The following is a 6,094-nucleotide window of genomic DNA, read 5'->3' as shown; positions in this document are numbered from 1 at the left end:
AAAATTAAATTCTTTTTACTTGTGTTTATTTGGCCTGCACTTTTATTGGAAAAAATTGACCACAAAAATCCCAGATTGTGTCTAACTAGATATGGAAACTCCGTTATCGATTAGATTGCTGCCAGTTACAAAACTTTTAGACTTCATGAATTTCTAAAAGGTGCTGCTGGATGTGTGAAGTTTAATATGCATAAGGATCTTGTTATTGTTATGTTGCACTTAGAATTCCTAGTTCGTGTTTTCTTGGAACGTGATTGTTTTTCTACTTATTTTTTTAAAATCTGAGCAGCAAATTTTTATGCATTTTTTTTGTTAGTCATTTGAACCAGCATTTTCAGAAAAAATATTTAACATCATGACTCTGTTTTTATTGGACTTTAAGTGCATTTAAAGTAAAAAATAGAAAAAATTAGTTTTTTTAAATTTTTTTAAATGACAAAATATCTTTCTCCCAAATTTTCAAATCAACATCTCATTATGACATCTCACAAAAAAAATAATTAAGCTTTTTGAATTATCTTTTGTTTTAAAATTTCAAAAAGTACGGATCATCATTTTTTAATTCTAATATTAAAAGGGGTGAAGAAAATGCTGAACAATTAATTTTGGGAAAACTTTTTTTGACAAAAAGAATCATGAACAAAAATCATGGTAGTTTTTTGGACGTACATGTAATCGTTCGTTTTTAGTTTTTCTGTGATAGTTTTTTGCCATAGTTTTAAGACTAGCCTAAGCAATCGATCGAACAACGTTATCCACTACATGTGAAGATACATAAACGGTTCGTTTAGCAATCTGATCAAGTTCAGTCGATTATACTTTATCATCTTCAACGGTATAATTAAAATAACGTCTAACAAAGAAAACTTTTTTTCTCTTCAGTTGGTCTGAGTGGATAAAAGAAGGCGAAATTTATTTTTGATTGATTGAAATTGTTTCTTTTTGAGCCAAACTCTGCAAAACTTTTTATTTAAAAAAATTATCATCCTCTTCAACAAAAAATGCGAATAAAAAACTTTAAAGTTATCCGGGGAGCTTAAAGTTAAAATTAAAAGATATCTAGTTATACTTAAAATTCAAAAAACCAAACATCAATTGTTTCATTAAAGCAATTGGGAAAGAAATGTTTAATAACAAAGTACACAAAATAGTCTTGTTAGAGTCATTGAGAGATTTTTTATAAACCAATATATTGGGTCAATAATTAGGTCTCCGATCTCATTTAAAATAGTGTTATCATAATGCAACATCTATTCCCATGGTCATTTATTCACTGATTGGAATCCAAAATCAGTTGATTCGCTAAGTTATTGGACAACCAGTGATTCAGTTCCAAACAAACTTTATCAAATAGTAGCAAGAGACACACGTTTTTTTAAACTATGTGCATACAAAAAGTCTCTATACTCCCAGTATTTCAAACGTTTTCCCAAAAAACTTCAAAAACAATCCATCCTCTATTGCCAAAAAAAAATTATTCAGTGCCTCAGTGATTTCCTAAAAAATTTAATTCGAGAGGAACTACAGGACCTCCAAAAAGTAAAAAGCAGAATTAATTAAGATTCTACTAGAAAAATTAGAACTCACATGAAGACGAACTTCACTGCATAAAAGAAGAATCTTTTGAAATATCTACTAAAGTTTAACAACTAATAAATCTTATCAATCCGAAAAACAATAATTTTGAAACAAGAGCAAGAATTAAAGTAGAATGTACCAAAAGACTTTAATTCTTTTTACACTGCTGCAAATGCAGGATTGAGAACAAGTAACAATAATCATTTTTATCGATTTAACTTTGAGTTCTCCTAGAATTAATTTGAGTCAGTCAGACAATATCATATTTGATGATCGAGGCATAAAACAATTTATTGTAGACTTTGCGTGTGCGATATTTTTTGCAATATATAGTAGATTTTGCCCAGATATTTACTTAACCACTTTTTTTTTCATATAATGTTTTTATGTTATTACTAATGCTCCATAATCCTTCAAAAGCAGTCGGAACATTTAGGGCTTTGCCCTGATACGAGCAGTCTTGTTTCCCACTGTATTTCATTTTGAAAATCAAACATTTTTTCAAGAGGCTAGTTTCAAAGTTAAGACTTAAAATGATCTCGTTTTTAGTCATTTTTTATAAACGTAAATGAATATGACGAAGACACTTGTATATGTAAATCCAAACTACGCTTTCTAACTTCGAATGTCTAACTGCCGTGAAAAAAGTTAAGAAACATCTAGGTTCAAGAATGGTTTTTAATTTTAAGTTTACCAGCAGAATTATAGTTGCTGCTTAGTCGTTTTTTTTTGAATTACGTTAATTTTATCACAAAAAAAACAATTGTTAAGAGTTGTTCATTAAACTCAAAACTTATGGTCTTATGCATTTTTAGCCACTTTTAGGTGCCTTTTTTTTCGTGCAATTTAGCTTCATCTAATTGAGCTGGCAGAGATAAGAATTGTCGGAAAAAAAGTTAGAAGTTTATCCTAAATCAATATCGTGATTTCAGTGTGGAACTCAGTTGTTAAAGTCATAAATCAAACTTGAAATTGAGATATGTTGCTCTTATAATTAGTATAGTTTTCAGCGGTGCGTCATTAATGAGCTATTCAGTTAAGGATTATAAGGAGGTATAGCAACTATCACTTATTGAGCTATCAATTACCAGTTGATAAGTTTTTGTTGAAGAGAAACTTTACCGAAAGACAATGAAAACATCTACCGAGAGTAACTGAAGACTATAACAAAAATTTAGCTACATTTGCTCTTCAAGATACTTAAACACAGCGCAGTGAAAAGCGAAGGGGATAAGGAACATACAAACTAACACAAAATAGCAAAATAGCAACTCAGAGAAAATATTCACTCGCATATTTTGCGATAAATTTATTTGAAAACCGTCAACCAAAAAACCTAAAAATGAAATGTCTCAAAAAATACTGCAAGCAAAATAGTCCCTCTCATGTGGTAGTAAAAGTATATCATTGTTGAATAAATAGAACAAGACTGCTCGTATCAGGGCGAAGCCCTGAATGTTCCGACTGCCCATTAAGGTTTATGGAGCAGTAAAAAAATTATAAAACTAAAAGTTATAAAACAAAATGGTTTTTTTTTTAATTTAAAAGTTTTTATAAAAATCATCCCCCCACAAGCCATATAAAGTACAAAAGGATAGATTTCGCAAATTGTAAAAAATCAATCATGGCAAATAAGCTTCGTAAAACCAATTTGGAACGATTTCTAAGACGGATTAACTCTCCGCTTACGCGTTAATAGCGCGAAATATATCGCGCGTTACTTGTCCCAAATTGGCCTAAATGGCAATCTTTAAACCATCATAACTCTACGAAAAATGATCACAAGTAAAATATCTTTTCAAATTTGAGCTCAGGACAACAATTTGAGCTCAGGAATGATTTTAAAAAAATTCTGTCAAAAATGGCTAGTTAAAAAGTCGATATTTGTCTGAAGAAAAAAAACAAGTCTGCTCGTAAAATTCTGTCAAAAATGGCTAGTTAAAAAGTCGAAATTTGTCTGAAGTAAAAAACAAGTCTGCTCGTATCAGTGCGAAGCCCTGAAAATTCCGACTGCCTTTTAACGTTTATGGAGCAGTAATAACATAAACAACATAAAAGATTTAAATGAAACAAAATAAAATGAAATTTTTTTTTCTAAAATTTCAAAATTTTTCTATGAAAATTATCTCTCCACTCGCCATATAATGTACAAAACAATAGATTTGGCTCTTTGTAATAAATCAATTATGGCAAAGAAGCTTCTTTTAACCAATTTGGAACGATTTCTAAGACGGATTAAATCTCGGCTCACGCGTTAATAGCACAGTCGTTGAACAACCACAAAGACTTACAATTTGTCGCAGAGTTTTTTAAAAAAATTAATACGATTTTTGCATCTGCAAAATTTTTTTGTAAAATAAGTCTTGCGTTCAGTAAGAAAAATGTCAGTAAATCAATCGAAACTCTTGATTAGAAAAAATGTGTTTGAAAAACTGTTTGATTATAACCCCTCGCCTTCATCTTATGTAAAAACATAAAAAAGTACAATTTTTGTTGAATACACTGTAGAATGAGAACATTCCGAAATTGAATGATTTTTGTAGAGTTTTTGATTTGATTGAGCAAAACTTCTCATCGAATAGACAAAAAAATTAAATTATTTTTACTTTTGTTTATTTGGCCTGCACTTTTATTGGAAAAAATTGACCACAAAAATCCCAGATTGTGTCTAACTAGATATGGAAACTCCGTTATCGATTAGATTGCTGCCAGTTACAAAACTTTTAGACTTCATGAATTTCTAAAAGGTGCTGCTGGATGTGTGAAGTTTAATATGCATAAGGATCTGGTTATTGTTATGTTGCACCTAGAATTCCTAGTTCGTGTTTTCTTGATCACGTGATTGTTTTCTACTTATTTGTTCAAATCTGAGCTGCAAATTGTTATGCATTCTTCAATTGTTAGTCATTTGAAACAGCATTTTCAGAGAAAACATTTAACATCATGAGTCTGTTTGTATTGGACTTTAAGTGCATTTGAAGTAAAAAAAATGAAAAAATTAGTTTTTTTAATTTTTTTTAAATGACAAAACATCTTCCTCCCAAATTTTCAAATCAACATCTCACAAAAAGATAATCAAGCGTTTTGAATTATCTTTTGTTTTAAAAATTCAAAAAATACTCATCATCATTTTTTTTATTCTAATATTAAAAGGGGTGATGAAAATGATGAACAATTAAGTTTGGGAAAACTTTTTTTGACAAAAAGAATCATGAATGAAAATCATGGAAGTTTTTTGGATGTACATGTAATAGTTCGTTTTTGGTTTTTCTGTGATAGTTTTTTGCCATAGTTTTAAGACTAGCCTAAGATCTCGATCGAACAACGTTATCCACTACATTTGAAGATACATAAACGGTTCGTTTAGCAATCTGATCAAGTTCAGTCGATTATACTTTATCATCTTCAACGGTATAATTAAAATAACGTCTAACAAAGAAAACTTTTTTTCTCTTCAGTTGGTCTGAGTGGATAAAAGAAGGCGAAATTTATTTTTGATTGATTGAAATTGTTTCTTTTTGAGCCAAACTCTGCAAAACTTTTTATTTAAAAAAATTATCATCCTCTTCAACAAAAAATGCGAATAAAAAACTTTAAAGTTATCCGGGGAGCTTAAAGTTAAAATTAAAAGATATCTAGTTATACTTAAAATTCAAAAAACCAAACATCAATTGTTTCATTAAAGCAATTGGGAAAGAAATGTTTAATAACAAAGTACACAAAATAGTCTTGTTAGAGTCATTGAGAGATTTTTTATAAACCAATATATTGGGTCAATAATTAGGTCTCCGATCTCATTTAAAATAGTGTTATCATAATGCAACATCTATTCCCATGGTCATTTATTCACTGATTGGAATCCAAAATCAGTTGATTCGCTAAGTTATTGGACAACCAGTGATTCAGTTCCAAACAAACTTTATCAAATAGTAGCAAGAGACACACGTTTTTTTAAACTATGTGCATACAAAAAGTCTCTATACTCCCAGTATTTCAAACGTTTTCCCAAAAAACTTCAAAAACAATCCATCCTCTATTGCCAAAAAAAAATTATTCAGTGCCTCAGTGAGTTCCTAAAAAATTTAATTCGAGAGGAACTACAGGACCTCCAAAAAGTAAAAAGCAGAATTAATTAAGATTCTACTAGAAAAATTAGAACTCACATGAAGACGAACTTCACTGCATAAAAGAAGAATCTTTTGAAATATCTACTAAAGTTTAACAACTAATAAATCTTATCAATCCGAAAAACAATAATTTTGAAACAAGAGCAAGAATTAAAGTAGAATGTACCAAAAGACTTTAATTCTTTTTACACTGCTGCAAATGCAGGATTGAGAACAAGTAACAATAATCATTTTTATCGATTTAACTTTGAGTTCTCCTAGAATTAATTTGAGTCAGTCAGACAATATCATATTTGATGATCGAGGCATAAAACAATTTATTGTAGACTTTGCGTGTGCGATATTTTTTGCAATATATAGTAGATTTTGCCCAGATATTTACTTAACCA

This window comes from Symsagittifera roscoffensis, chromosome 5 (assembly GCF_963678635.1).
Source record: "Symsagittifera roscoffensis chromosome 5, txSymRosc1.1, whole genome shotgun sequence".
Classification (NCBI taxonomy): domain Eukaryota; kingdom Metazoa; phylum Xenacoelomorpha; order Acoela; family Convolutidae; genus Symsagittifera; species Symsagittifera roscoffensis.
This window is presented reverse-complemented; position numbering follows the sequence as displayed.